The following is a 15,165-nucleotide window of genomic DNA, read 5'->3' as shown; positions in this document are numbered from 1 at the left end:
GGCCAAAACGTCCTCTCCCTTCAGTCAGTGCCCCAACAGCCAGTTTCCAGGGTTCATCCAAGGTCTTTGCTTGCAGGTTTCAGTCTTCCCTTTCTCCTCAGACGTTTACTCCACCAAGGCCCCACTACACCTTCATACCCCTGCACTCTAGCCCCTTTCACTCAGCTGAACTAGACCGCTCTCTGAGGGCAGGGACTGTACAGCCGGCTGGCCACAGCACTTAGAACAGAGTCAGCTGGGGGAAATGTTGGATGAAGGCGGGGGGAGAGAGAGGGAAAGACTGGGGGTTTGGCGTTGGCAGATGCAAATCATTACATTTAGAATGGAAAAACAACAAGGTCTTACTATATAGCACAGGGAACTCTATCCAATCTCCTGGGATAAACCACAATGGAAAAGAATATAAAAAAAGAATGTATATATGTGTATAATTGAGTCACATTGCTGTAGAGCAGAAATTAGCACAACATTGTAAATCAGCTATACTTCAATGACAAAAATAAAATTAAAAAAAAAGAATGTCATACTCAGTGGTCAATTTTCACACCAGGAACTGAGAATATGAGAAGCCAGTAGTACCATGGATGAGTTATAGATGCCAAATTTCAGTTCTAGGATTTTGGAGGGCAAGAGCATCATTTGTTTCATGTTTAGATGAAAGAGATCTTATCTATGGGACAAAATCTGGGTCAGGGATGGCAAAGTATCTGTCTATATATCACTCCTTTTAACTGTCACATCTATGACAGACACCATTAATTGTTCAAGGTGTCCTATTTCACTGAATAACCAGGCAGGCTTTCCTAATTATAAGAGGTGAGACCCCTATGCCATCCCTCGGCTAGGAACAGTGCACCATATTGTGCTCTGCACCACAGATGCTACAAAGCTGTGGTTTCTCACAGTCTGACTGGAAAGAAAATGCATTCACATATAAAAAGAGTAAATAACACTATAATGTTCTATGATAATTTATTCATTCATTTAACAAAAATTTATGGAGCACCTGTTATATATATATGCCAGGTACCATATGAAATACTGGAGATATACGAGGATGAATAAGGTGTGAGTTCCTGCTTTCAAGGAGTTTTTAGTCCAATGGAGGACATGGAAACATTGCATTTAATATAGAATGTGGTAAGCTGGTTTGGTATAGAAAATGTAGGGTGCTATGGGAACCCATAGGAATGGCCTTGGGAAGTCTAATATGGAACCAGAGAAAGTGTACTGTATTAGTTTCTTGACGCTACTGTAACAAATTACCACTAATTGTTGGCTTAAAACAACAGAAATTTATTCTTTCATAGTTCTGGTGGCCAAAAGTCCAAAATGAGGGCCATACTCCCTCCAGAATCTCTAGGGGAGGGTCCGTTCCTTGCCTCTTCCAGCTTCCGGTGGCTGCCAGCCTTCCTTGGCTTGTGGCTCTATCACTCCAGTTTTCAAGGCCATGATCTTCAACTGTCTCTCTCTCTGCTCTATTTTCCCATCTTCCACTGTCTCCCTCTTACAAGGATACATGTGATTGTGTCTCAAAATTCTTAATTTAATCACATCTGTAGTCTTCTTTTTGTAATATAAAGTAACCGTCATAAATTCTGGGAGTTAAGATGGGGATATCTCTGCGGGGGCAGGGAGCATTTTTCAGCTTCCCACAGGTACCTAGCATTTGAACTGCACCTGGCACATTATAGACACTCAATATGAGTGAAGTTGCATCTAATCTGTGAACACAAGGATGAGTATGTAGAGAATGATATACTCTTGTGCAGAGAGTACATGAGATAAGAACCTAGAAAAGGATCACAAGCTGGGGAAGGAAGCGGGAAGAGCAAAAGTTGGAGAAATTGATTCAGTTGGACACCAAGTAGAGCAGACAGGAGGTAATGAGTGAGGCTTGGGACAGTGGTGGTCAACAGTGAAATACTGAGAAGGAAAGTCAAGGCCAGTCTAGGATTAACCTCTTAAAACAGAAAGTTCACAAACAGCCCATTTTAGGGGTGCCTTTGGCCCCTTTGCTGGGCTAGGACAATGATGAAGAGAGTGGTAAGGGTGCTGAGATATTGATGGGCTCATGGTTTCTGTCTGTTTCCGATGCTTGCAGTGCCCTCCCCCCACTGCCTTTTTGCCAACTCCTACTCCCCTTTCTGGTCTCAGCTATGTGTCTGTTCTGACTCTGGCTCTCTTATCACTGACCTTTTCCCACAGAGCCCAGGGCAGCCAGTTGGAGAGGAGAGCAGTTACAGTAGAGCGTAGTGGGTAAGAGCGAGGATGCTAGAGTGGAGCTCCAGGGGGCAGGGATTTTTGTCTCTTTTGTTCACTGCAGTATCCTAGTGCCTAAAACAGTGCCTGTCACCCAGTAGACACTCAATAAATATTTGTTAAAAGAATGAATGAATGGAGCCAGATGTGGCATTCTAATCATGATTCTACAACTTACTAGCTGTAAGTGAGTAAATTGTTTAACCTCTCTGTGCCTCAGTGTCCTTATCTATAAAATCATGATGCTAGTATCTGCCTCATGAGGTTGTTCTGGAGAGTGGAAGGGTTGATACGGGCAAAACATTTAGAACTGTGCTGGGTGCAGACATGTTTTTCAAATTCACACTCAGAGGTTTCCACAAAGTTGGATATATATTTAATTTTAAAGTACATTCTAAACTATTTAAAAAACTGCAAAGTTCAAAAGGATGTACTTTCAAAAGTATCCTGTGTCATCATCAACACAGAGCAAAACACCAATATTCTACTTGCCTTTCTCTCATTGACCTTAAAAAATCAGTAAAATGATCTAATCTAAATTTTTAATATAAAGATATACTAGCAAAATAATATCTGTCCACTCTGTTGGGGTTCTGAGGAAAGATTCCACTTGAACCCAGGGTACATATTCTGGGGCTGATACTGGTGACCACTCTTACCTAACTCTGTTTCATACAATGATAGGATTTGATTTCATCTGTGTCCAAACATAGGCAAAGAAGACAGTCAAGTTTGCCTTATTTGAAGGGATGGCCTTGTTCCAGCCTGAAGGAAGAGAGAATGCTGTGATTTGTTAAAATCACCAGTGTCTTTGGCCTCAGCTTCCACTGCGGCTATAAATGGTGAGGCACCAACCTGGTGTCCGTCTTTCTCTCTACTCACACAGTGGAAAGGGAGTTGTACCAGAAATGGCAAATTGATAGGATGTTCTTTCAAAATGTATAGCTCGACCGGTCCCATCAAGCTGTTTTAATTTATACATTTATCTCAGAAATGAGAATTAATAACATACCATGTCTAGGGTATCGTGCCGGGTGCTGAGGTTGTAGAGGCGATGAAAGCAACAAGATCCTGCCAAGATTGAGCATAGCGCTCTCGGGAAAGAAGAAACTCCAACAGTAAGAGGAACTGTAGATCCTATGGTCAAGGAAGTACTCCCCCAATGACATCTGGAGTCACTCACTTAGGTGGAGAAGAGATTTCCCCGGACCTTCAGAGGAAGAGAGACTGAAGCTGAGATCTGAACAGTAAGTAGGAAGACTTGGTTTAGTAAAAAGAGAATGCCGGAGGTCAGGTACAGAACAATATTCCAGCAGAGAGAAGGATGTTCATGAAGGCATAGCGGCTTGAGAGAGCACACCATGCTCGCAGAACTGAAAGAAATTTAATATGGCTAGACCATAGAGCTAGGACCTTCATTGTCACAGCCTTTATTTTTCAAACATGTTCACTGGAATATCACTCAATCTATTTCTTGGCCTTTAATTTCTTTTAAAATTTCAGTTCCCTTTTTTGATGGTTGCCTGCCCCATTACAATATCCACTTTTCCAGATGGTCACCACCCTTTGCCATATGTCCAATGTACTTTCACCTTTTTTATTTTCTCCAGTATCCCTGACTCTGCTTTCCTGTCTTGGCATAAATGACACCTTCCTTTCTGGTGGCTGCCCCCCAAGCTTTTCTCATCTGCCTTTCTTGGGACTCAGATTTCACACCCACAGATAGCAATCCTCAAAGGGAGATAGACCCAGCATAATAAACACTCCAGCTTGGCAAAATGAAGTAAAGCCTTTGATCCCTCTCTGGTTGCCCCTTGGAATGAAATGAACTCTTTGAAACTTGGCACACCTAGAAATGACAAAACAGGACTAGAAGAGTTACAAGGTTAAGGACAAGATGGTGCCGCATGTAGGTTATTTTGTTAGAGGATGGATTTGAGGAGATTTTCCAAAAACTTAGCTTAGGTTTAGGCTGTCAAAATTAACATCAGAAACAGGATGATAATTCAAGCTGAAAGATCTTCCCCCACTCTCCTGGCTCTACACACCAGGGTGGCAATCCCACACCATTACACATTTTCCCCCTAAGAACTTTCCAGAATGTATTCCAGATGCCATACAAGTCAATATTCAGATTCATTTTGCACAGTCCACAAACACAGACTATCTGTCTTCTAGAATTACACCTAGAAATGTACCAACCTTGCCACTGAAGGTTAGGCAACAGGGGCAAACAACAGCGCCATCTGAGCACCAACTCACCAATCCTGAAGCCATGCGATTCACGCCACAAAGGGAAGGGAATCCAAAAATGCCAAGTTTACTTTGTAATCAGGCCTACCAGGCAGGGATGGTTACGGGGTGCTCTGGGACCTGGAAGCTAGCTCCCAAATAACTCAATCCACCCTGTTTTCTCACTAAATCAGCGACATGTACTGAAGATCAGTTAAAGTATGTGCTCATTAAATATGCTCCAGATGAAAACCATAACCAGCCTCCAACAGGAAGTGTTGTTACCCTGCATTCAGTTCTAGCACTTTGAGCTGCCAGTAGGTGGCAGAAATTCAAAAAAATTTTATAATTCTGCTTTCTTTGAAAGCAAAGTCCAAGTGTGTTGAACCCAACCTTCGATAGTCATGCCACATCTGTATGAGATTAGAAGCGGTGAAAGAAATGTTGGGGAAGGTGATGGATAACAACTTGGATTTACCACATTTTTAAATGATTTGGGCAATTTCCCTGGAGGGTGTGAAAAAAACCTGTGGTACAAAGCATTTGATCCATTGTGTTATTTTTATGACTATTCATAAGGAATTGCTCTGTATTGTGTGGATTTTAGTCTCTAGCCAACTCTGGTCTTGCATCTTTTAAATGTCTGTCCACACTCACCACCCATGAATTTTGAAATATTGTAGTTCAAACTTTTCCAAAGAGGATGAAGTTGGCAGCTTCTCATGAACAGTCAGTCACTCTCTTCTTAGTCTACAGTGAATAGTCTGAGAGAGGTGTTTTTTTTTTTAACCCCTAAAAATAGCTTTAAAAAATAAAACACATATGCATTTTCAGCATGCATTCAGTAGGCAGAGTTATGTAGAAATAAGAACCAGAGATGTGAAGGAATAAAATTTCAAGCCATGGAAAAATACCTTACATAAATATTTCAAATTAAGATCTGCAAGATAGGATTTATAGGCTTTCAAGCGGGACCATATGAAAGCAACAGGAAACACACAACATGTGAAACATGATGAAAAGTTTTCTTTCTTGAAGAACCTAGGAGAAAAACCAAGCTCCAAAATGGTTTGTTTTTTGAAAGACCAATCAAGCAACACCCAGAAGCCTCTTAGAGGTTTTGGAAGTTTAACGTCTGGGGTCCTGTCAGTAACTGAAATTTTCCAGGAGAGACTCCATGGAAATACAAAGAATTAAGGACGACTTTCTGGTGAAACCAAGGAATCAACTCACCATTCCAAAAAAATACATATTTTTTTCATATTTTTTTTGGTTAGCTTTTTTCCTCCCTCCTGCTACACAGAGAGGCAAGAACCAACCTAATTTCACTTCAAACGGATATTGAATTTCCCTCCATCAGCTATGATGCAATCCTCTCCAAGCCAGCTTCTCCACTTGGTGGTTCTATGCCTGGGTGATCTGCCAATAACCGCACCAGTTTGTCACTATGGTTGTCCTTTAGGTTTGGAAGCAAAGAATCGGGTGAGTAGAGACCCATCTCAGATTGCCCTGTGCTGCTATTACTTATACCTTAGGCCAGTGGTTTTCAAAATGTGGTCCCCTGATCTCCAGAAGCAGCATCACTTGAGAAGCTGGTAGAAATACAAAGTCTTGGACCCCTTCTTTAGACCTACTGAACCAGAAACTCCAAAGGTGGAACCCAATCACCAGAAGCCCTCCAGGTGCTTCTGATTCACACGTAAGTTTAAATCTTCAACAGAGCAGAGGCTTGCTGTATTCAAGAATTAGGGTCTTTTCCTGGGGACTATGAAGTGCACCCCTGAGTACCAAGCGTGGGGACAAGGAGGGCAGACCTTGGAACCTCTTTGGTCGTTCTCAGTATAAGAAAGGGATCTCTTTTGTTTGGGGAGTGGAGTGATTTTTCCACCAACTGATTTTACTTCTGAAAATCAGTATGGTGTAGCATAAGAGAATGGTCTCTGACGCTACCACTTTTTAGCTGTGTAACTTTGAGCAAATTACTTAATTTATCTGTGCTTCAATTTTCACATCTGTAAAGTATAGGTAATACTAGTTTTACTTTTCTTGGATTGTAAGCATTAAATGAGGCAGTGCATGAAAATCGTGAAAAATAGTGCCTGACGTGTGACAACCATACAATGTGTTAAGTGTTAGCATTTTTATGGTCCTTCAAAGTCAAACTCACACACACACACACAAAGAAATGCTATTATTAAAACATTAAACAATTTTCTGATATTGTAAAAAAAAATCAAACTCACTTGTCACACCAAGTCAAGGACTTTCTGCCTCCACTATCCTGGGTTGGTTAGTCCTTTTTCTGTGCTATGACTATATTTTGTCCTTAGCATTTACACATTAGCCTTGGTCATGTATCACCCACCTTAATGGAAGAGGAGTGGCTCTCCAACTGAAAATCAGGGTGTTATTCCTGGAAGAAAGGGAAGACATTTCAGGTAGGGAAAAACAACGAATGTCTATAATAGGTATTATACTCAGTCTTTGCAAGTCCTTGCTTATTCTGCAAAACCAAGTTAAACTAACAAACAGTCATGGAGCCCAATACATGTAGCTATAAGTAGACATAAAGTCACGTCACAAGTTTTTGCTACGTGACTATCCAATTGTTACCTACATATTGCTCAAAAGTGACCCACGTGTTTTGTTTTATTTCTTTTCTTGTATAACAGGTGGCAGAAAAATTATGAACGACTTTAGAATTGGCAGAACAAGATCACTGGATCTAGCTCATTCATCCAGGTTGTCTTTGCCTTTCATGGTCTTTGACTTTTTATAATTCTATACACTGCAGAAAACCAATAATGATGCATGTTATTTTTAAAAAATATCTTTATTGGAATATAATTGCTTTACAATGTTGTGTTAGTTGCTGCTGTATAACAAAGTGAATCAGCTATACATACACATGTATCCCCATATCTCCCCTCTCTTGCCTCTCCCTCCCAACTTCCCGATCTCACCCCTTTAGGTGGACAAAAAGCATCAAGCTGATCTCCCTGTGCTATGAGGCTGCTTCCCACTAGCTATCTATTTTACGTTTGGTAGTGTATATATGTCCATGCCACTCTCTCACTTTGTCCCAGCTTACCCTTCCCCCTCCCGGTGACCCCAAGTCAATTCTCTACATCTGCGTCTTTATTCCCATCCAGCCCCTAGGTTCTTCAGAACCATTTTTTAAAAAATTCCATATATATGTGTGTTAGCATATAGTATTTGTTTTTCCTTTTCTGATTTACTTCACTCTGCATGAAAGACAATAGGTCCATCCACCTCACTACAAATAACTCAATTTCGTTTCTTTTTATGGCTGAGTAATATTCCATTGTATATATGTACCACATCTTCTTTATCCATTCATCTGTAGATGGACACTTAGGTTGCTTCCATGTCCTGGCTATTGTAAATAGTGCTGCAGTGAACATTGTGGTACATGAGTCTTTTTTTTTTTTTACAACTTTATTGGAGTATAATTGCTACACAATGGTTAGTTTCTGCTTTATAACAAAGTGAATCAGTTATACATATACATCTGTTCCCATATGCCTTCCCTCTTGTGTCTCGCTCTCTCCCACCCTCCCTATTCCACCCATCCAGGTGGTCACATAGCACCGATCTGATCTCCCTGTGCTATGCGGCTGCTTCCCACTAGCTATCTACCTTACGTTTGGTAGTGTATATATGTCCATGCCTCTCTCTCGCTTTGTCACAGCTTACCCTTCCCCCTCCCTCCCCATATCCTCAAATCCATTCTCAAGTAGGTCTGTGCATTTATTCCTGTTTTACCCCTAGGTTCTTCATGACATTTTTTTTTTCTTAAATTCCATATATATATGTGTTACCATATGGTATTTGTCTTTCTCTTTCTGACTTACTTCGCTCTGTATGCCAGACTCTAGGTCTATCCACCTCATTACAAATAGCTCACTTTTGTTTCTTTTTATGGCCGAGTAATATTCCATTGTATATATATGCCACATCTTCTTTATCCATTCATCCGATGATGGACACTTAGGTTGTTTCCATCTCTGGGCTATTGTAAATAGAGCTGCAATTAACATTTTGGTACATGAATCTTTTTGAATTATGGTTTTCTCAGGGTATATGCTCAGTAGTGGGATTGCTGGGTCATATGGTAGTTCTATTTGTAGTTTTTTAAGGAACCTCCATACTGTTCTCCATAGTGGCTGTACCAACTCACATTCCCACCAGCAATGCAAGAGTGTTCCCTTTTCTCCACACCCTTTTCCAGCATTTATTGTTTCTAGATTTTTTGATGATGGCCATTCTGACTGGTGTGAGAGGATATCTCATTGTACTTTTGATTTGCATTTCTCTAATGATTAAAGATGTTGAGCATTCTTTCATGTGTTTCTTGGTAATCTGTATACCTTCTTTGGAGAAATGTCTATTTAGGTCTTCTGCCCATTTTTGGATTGGGTTGTCTGTATTTTTGTTATTGAGCTGCATGAGCTGCTTATAAATTTTGGAGATTAATCCTTTGTCAGTTGCTTCATTTGCAAATATTTTCTCCCATTCTGAGGATTACCTTTTAGTCTTGTTTATGGTTTCCTTTGTTGTGCAAAAGCTTTGAAGTTTCATTAGGTCCCGTGTGTTTATTTTTGTCTTTATTTCCATTTCTCTAGGAGGTGGGTCAAAAAGGATCTTGCTGTGATTTATGTCATAGAGTGTTCTGTCTATGTTTTCCTCTAAGAGTTTGATAGTTTCTGGCCTTACATTTAGGTCTTTAATCCATTTTGAGCTTAGTTTTGTGTATGGTGTTAGGGAGTGATCTAACCTCATACTTTTACATGTCTCTTCCAGTTTTCCCAGCTCCATTTATTGAAGAGGCTGTCCTTTCTCCACTGTACATTCCTGTCTCCTTTATCAAAGATAAGGTGACCATATGTGCGTGGGTTTATCTCTGGGCTTTCTATCCTGTTCCATTGATCTATCTTTCTGTTTTTGTGCCAGTACCATACTGTCTTGAATACTGTAGCTTTCTGAAGTCAGGGAGCCTGATTCCTCCAGCTCCATTTTTCGTTCTCAAGATTGCTTTGGCTATTCGGGGTCTTTTGTTTTTCCAAACAAATTTTGAATTTTTTTGTTCTAGTTCTGTGAAAAATGACAGTGGTAGTTTGATAGGGATTGCATTGAATCTGTAGATTGCTTTGGGTAGTAGAGTCATTTTCACAATATTGATTCTTCCAATCCAGGAGCATGGTATATCTCTCCATCTATTTGTATCATGTTTAATTTCATTCATCAGTGTCTTATAATTTTCTGCATACAGGTCTTTTGTCTCCTTAGGTAGGTTTATTCCTAGATATTTTATTCTTTTTGTTGTAATGGTAAATGGGAGTGTTTTCTTAATTTCACTTTCAGATTTTTCATCATTAGTATATAGGAATGCCAGAGATTTCTGTGCATTAATTTTGTATCTTGCTACTTCACCAAATTCATTGACTAGCTCTAGTAGTTTTCTGGTAGCATCTTTAGGATTCTCTATGTATAGTATCATGTCATCTGCAAACAGTGACAGCTTTACTTCTTCTTTTCTGATTTGGATTCCTTTTATTTCCTTTCCTTCTCTGATTGCTGTGGCTAAAACTTCAAAAACAATGTTGAATAAGAGTGGTGAGAGTGGGCAACCTTGTCTTGTTCCTGATCTTAGTGGAAATGGTTTCAGTTTTTCACCATTGAGGATAATGTTGGCTGTGGGTTTGTCACATATGGCCTTTATTATGTTGAGGAAAGTTCCCTCTATGCCTACTTTCTTCAGGGTTTTTATCATAAATGGGTGTTGAATTTTGTCGAAAGCTTTCTCTGCATCTATTGAGATGATCATATGGTTTTTCTCCTTCAGTTTGTTAATATGGTGTATCATGTTGATTGATTTGCGTATATTGAAGAATCCTTGCATTCCTGGAATAAACCCCACTTGATCATGGTGTATGATCCTTTTAATGTGCTGTTGGATTCTGTTTGCTAGTATTTTGTTGAGGATTTTTGCATCTATGTTCATCAGTGATATTGGCCTGCTGTTTTCTTTCTTTGTGATATCCTTGCCTGGTTTTGGTATCAAGGTGATGGTGGCCTCGTAGAATGAGTTTGGGAGTGTTCCTTCCTCTGAAATTGTTTGGAAGACTTTGAGAAGGATGGGTATTAGCTCTTCTCTAAATGTTTGATAGAATTCGCCTGTGAAGCCATCTGGTCCTGGACTTTTGTTTGTTGGAAGATTTTTTAATCACAGTTTCAATTTCAGTGCTTGTGATTGGTCTATTCATATTTTCTATTTCTTCCTGATTCAGTCTTGGCAGGTTGTGCATTTCTAAGAATTTGTCCATTTCTTCCAGGTTGTCCATTTTATTGGCATAGAGTTGCTTGTAGTAATCTCTCATGATCTTTTGTATTTCTGTAGTGTCAGTTGTTACTTCTCCTTTTTCATTTCTTATTCTATTGATTTGAGTCTTCTCCCTTGTTTTCTTGATGAGTCTGGCTAATGGTTTATCAATTTGGTTTATCTTCTCAAAGAACCAGCTTTAGTTTTATTGATCTTTGCTATTGTTTCCTTCATTTCTTTTTCATTTATTTCTGATCTGATTTTTATGATTTCTTTCCTTCTGCTAACTTTGGGGTTTTTTTGTTCTTCTTTCTCTAATTGCTTTAGGTGCAAGGTTAAGTTGTTTATTCAAGATGTTTCCTGTTTCTTAAGGTGGGATTGTGTTGCTATAAACTTCCCCCTTAGAACTGCTTTTGCTGCATCCCATAGGTTTTGGGTTGTCGTGTCTCCATTGTCATTTGTTTCTAGGTATTTTTAAATTTCCTCTTTGATTTCTTCAGTGATCACTTGGTTATTAAGTAGTGTATTGTTTAGCCTCAATGTGTTTGTATTTTTTACAGCTCTTTTCCTGTAATTGATATCTAGTCTCATAGCATTGTGGTCGGAAAAGATACTTGATACAATTTCAATCTTCCTAAGTTTACCAAGGCTTGATTTGTGACCCAAGATATGATCTATCCTGGAGAATGTTCCATAAGCACTTGAGAAAAATTTGTATTTTGTTGTTTTTGGTCGGAATGTCCTATAAATATCAATTAAGTCCATCTTGTTTAATGTATCATTTAAAGCTTGTGTTTCCTTATTTATTTTAATTTTGGATGATCTGTCCATTGGTGAAAGTGGGGTGTTAAAGTCCCCTACTATGAATGTGTTACTGTCGATTTCCACTTTTATGGCTGTTAGTATTTGCCTTATGTATTGAGGTGCTCCTATGCTGGGTGCATAAATATTTACAATTGTTATATCTTCTTCTTGGATCGATCCCTTTATCATTATGTAGTGTCCTTCTTTGTCTCTTCTAATAGTCTTTATTTTAAAGTCTATTTTGTCTGATATAAGAATTGCTACTCCAGCTTTCTTTTGATTTCCATTTGCATGGAATATCTTTTTCTATCACCTTACTTTCAGTCTGTATGTGTCTCTAGGTCTGAAGTGGGTCTCTTGTAGACAGCATATATATCGGTCTTGTTTTTGTATCCATTCAGCCAATCTGTGTCTTTTGGTGGGAGCATTTAGTCCATTTACATTTAAGGTAATTATTGATATGTATGTTCCTATTCCCATTTTCTTAGTTGTTTTGGGTTCGTTATTGTAGGTCTTTTCCTTCTGTTGTGTTTCTTGCCTAGAGAAGGTCCTTTAGCATTTATTGTAATGCTGGTTTGGTGGTGCTGAACTCTCTCAGCTTTTGCTTGTCTGTAAAGGTTTTAATTTCTCCATCAAATCTGAATGAGATCCTTGCTGGGTAGAGTAATCTTGGTTGCAGGTTTCTCTCCTTCATCACTTTAAATATGTCCTGCCAGTCCCTCCTGGCTTGCAGAGTTTCTGCTGAAAGATCAGCTCTTAACCTTATGGGGATTCCCTTGTGTGTTATTTGTTGTTTTTCCCTTGCTGTTTTTAATATGTTTTCTTTGTTTTTTTTTTTTGACAGTTTGATTAATATGTGTCTTGGCATATTTCTCCTTGGATTTATCTTGTATGGGACTCTCTGTGCCTCCTGGACTTGATTAACTATTTCTTTTCCCATATTAGGGAAGTTTTCAACTATAATCTCCAAATATTTTCTCAGTCCCTTTCTTTTTCTCTTCTTCTTCTGGAACCCCTATAATTCGAATGTTGGTGCGTTTAACGTTGTCCCAGAGGTGTCTGAGACTGTCCTCAGTTTTTTTCATTCTTTTTTCTTTCTTCTGCTCTGCAGTAGTTATTTCCACTATTTTATCTTCCACGTCACTTATCCGTTCTTCTGCCTCAGTTATTCTGCTACTGATTCCATCTAGAGTATTCTTAATTTCATTTATTGTGTTCTTCATCATTGCTTGATTCATCTTTAGTTCTTCTAGGTCCTTGTTAAATGTTTCTTGCATTTTGTCTATTCTATTTCCAAGATTTTGGATCATCTTTATTATCATTATTCTGAATTCTTTTTCAGGTAGACTGCCTATTTCCTCTTCATTTGTTAGGTCTGTTGGGTTTTTATCTTGCTTCTTCACCTGCTGTGTGCTTTTCTGCCTTCTCATTTTGCTTATCTTACTGTGTTTGGGGTCTCCTTTTTGCAGGCTGCAGGTTCGTAGTTCCCGTTGTTTTTGGTGTCTGGCCCCAGTGGCTAAGGTTGTTTCAGTGGGTTGTGTAGGCTTCCTGGTGGAGGGGACTAGTGCCTGTGTTCTGGTGGATGAGGCTGGATCTTGTCTTTCTGGTGGGCAGGTCCACGTCTGGTGGTGTGTTTTGGGGTGTCTGTGGACTTTTTATGATTTTAGGCAGCCTCCGTGCTAATGGGTGGGGTTGTGTTTCTGTCTTGCTAGTTGTTTGGCATAGGGTGTCCAGCACTGTAGCTTGCTGGTCGTTGAGTGAAGCTGGGTGCTGGTGTTCAGATGGAAATCTCTGGAAGATTTTCGCCGTTTGATATTATGTGGAGCTGGGAAGTCTCTTGTGGACCAGTGTCTTGAAGTTGGCTCTCCCATCTCAGAGGCACAGCACTGACTCCTGGTTGCAGCACCAAGAGCCTTTCATCCACACGGCTCCTCAATTTGGGATGATTCGTTGTCTATTCATATATTCCACAGATGCAGAGTATATCAAGTTGATTGCGGAGCTTTAATCCGCTGCTTCTGAGGCTGCTGGGAGAGATTTCCCTTTCTCTTCTTTGTTCTCACAGCTCCCGGGTCTCAGCTTTGGATTTGGCCCTGCCTCTGCGTGTAGGTCGCCGGAGGGCATCTGTTCTTCGCTCAGACAGGACAGGGTTAAAGGAGCAGCCCCTTAGGGGACTCTGGCTCACTCAGGTCGCGGGGAGGGAGGGGTACGGTGTGTGGGGCGAGCCTGCGGCAGAGGCCGGCATGACGTTGTACCAGCCCGAGGCACGCCGTGTGCTCTCCCAGGGAAGCCGTCCCTGGATCCCGGGACCCCGGAAGTGACAGGCTGCACAGGCTCCCCGGAAGGGGGGCGTGGATAGTGACCTGCGCTCGCACACAGGCCTCTTGGCAGGGGCAGCAGCAGCCCCAGCATCCCACGCCCGTCTCTGGGGATCTGCGCTGATTGCTGAGGCTCGCGCCCGTCTCTGGAGCTCCTTTAAGCAGCGCTCTTAATCCCTTCTCCTCGCGCACCAGGAAACAAAGAGGGAAGCAAAAGTCTCTTGCCTCTTTGGCAGGTCCAGACTTTTTCCCGGACTCCATCCCGGCTAGCCGTGGAGCACTCGCGCCTTCAGGCTGTGTTCACGCCGCCCACCCCAGTCCTCTCCCTGCGCTCTGACCGAAGCCCGAGCCTCAGCTCCCAGCCCCGCCCACCCCGGCGGGTGAGCAGACAAGCCTCTCGGGCTGGTGAGTGCCGGTCGGCACCGATCCTCTGTCCGGGAATCTCTCCGCTTTGCCCTCCGCACCCCTGTGGCTGCGCTCTCCTCCGTGACTTGCAAGCTTTCGCCCTCGCCACCTGCAGTCTCCACCCGTGAAGGGGCTTCCTAGTGTGTGGAAACCTTTCCTCCTTCACAGCTCCCTCCCACTGGTGCAGGTCCCGTCCCTATCCTTTTGTCTCTGTTTATTCTTTTTTCTTTTGCCCTACCCAGGTACGTGGGGAGTTTCTTGCCTTTTGGGAGGTCTGAGGTCTTCTGTCAGCGTTCAGTAGGTGTTCTGTAGGAGTTGTTCCACGTGTAGATGAATTTCTGGTGTATCTGTAAGGAGGAAGGTGATCTCCGCGTCTTACTCTTCCACCATCTTACCCGGAAGTCTCTCACATGAGTCTTCTTGAATTATGGTTTTCTCAGGGTATATGCCCAGTGGTGGGATTGCTGGGTCATATGGTAGTTCTAGTTTTAGTTTTTTAAGGAACCCCCATACTGTTCTCCATAATGGCCGTATCAATTTACATTCCCACCAACAGTGCAAGAGGGTTCCCTTTACTCCACACCCTCTCCAGCATTCATTGTTTGTAGATTTTGCCCCCATGTCATTGTTATCCATAGAAATGCAAATAATTGTGTATAGTGGGATGCTGTGGCCGGCAAATTCTAAGATAACCTTCCAGTGACCCAGGTCCTAGGATAATCTCCTCCCCTCGAGTGTGGGCAGAACATGTGAATGAGATATCGTTCCTGTGATTATGTTATGTTATATGGCAAAGGGGAG

The sequence above is a fragment of the Mesoplodon mirus genome, assembly GCF_964341445.2.
Source record: "Mesoplodon mirus genome assembly, chromosome: 7".
NCBI lineage: Eukaryota > Metazoa > Chordata > Mammalia > Artiodactyla > Ziphiidae > Mesoplodon > Mesoplodon mirus.
The sequence above is the reverse complement of the archived record's forward strand: the minus strand, read 5'-3'. Positions refer to the sequence as shown.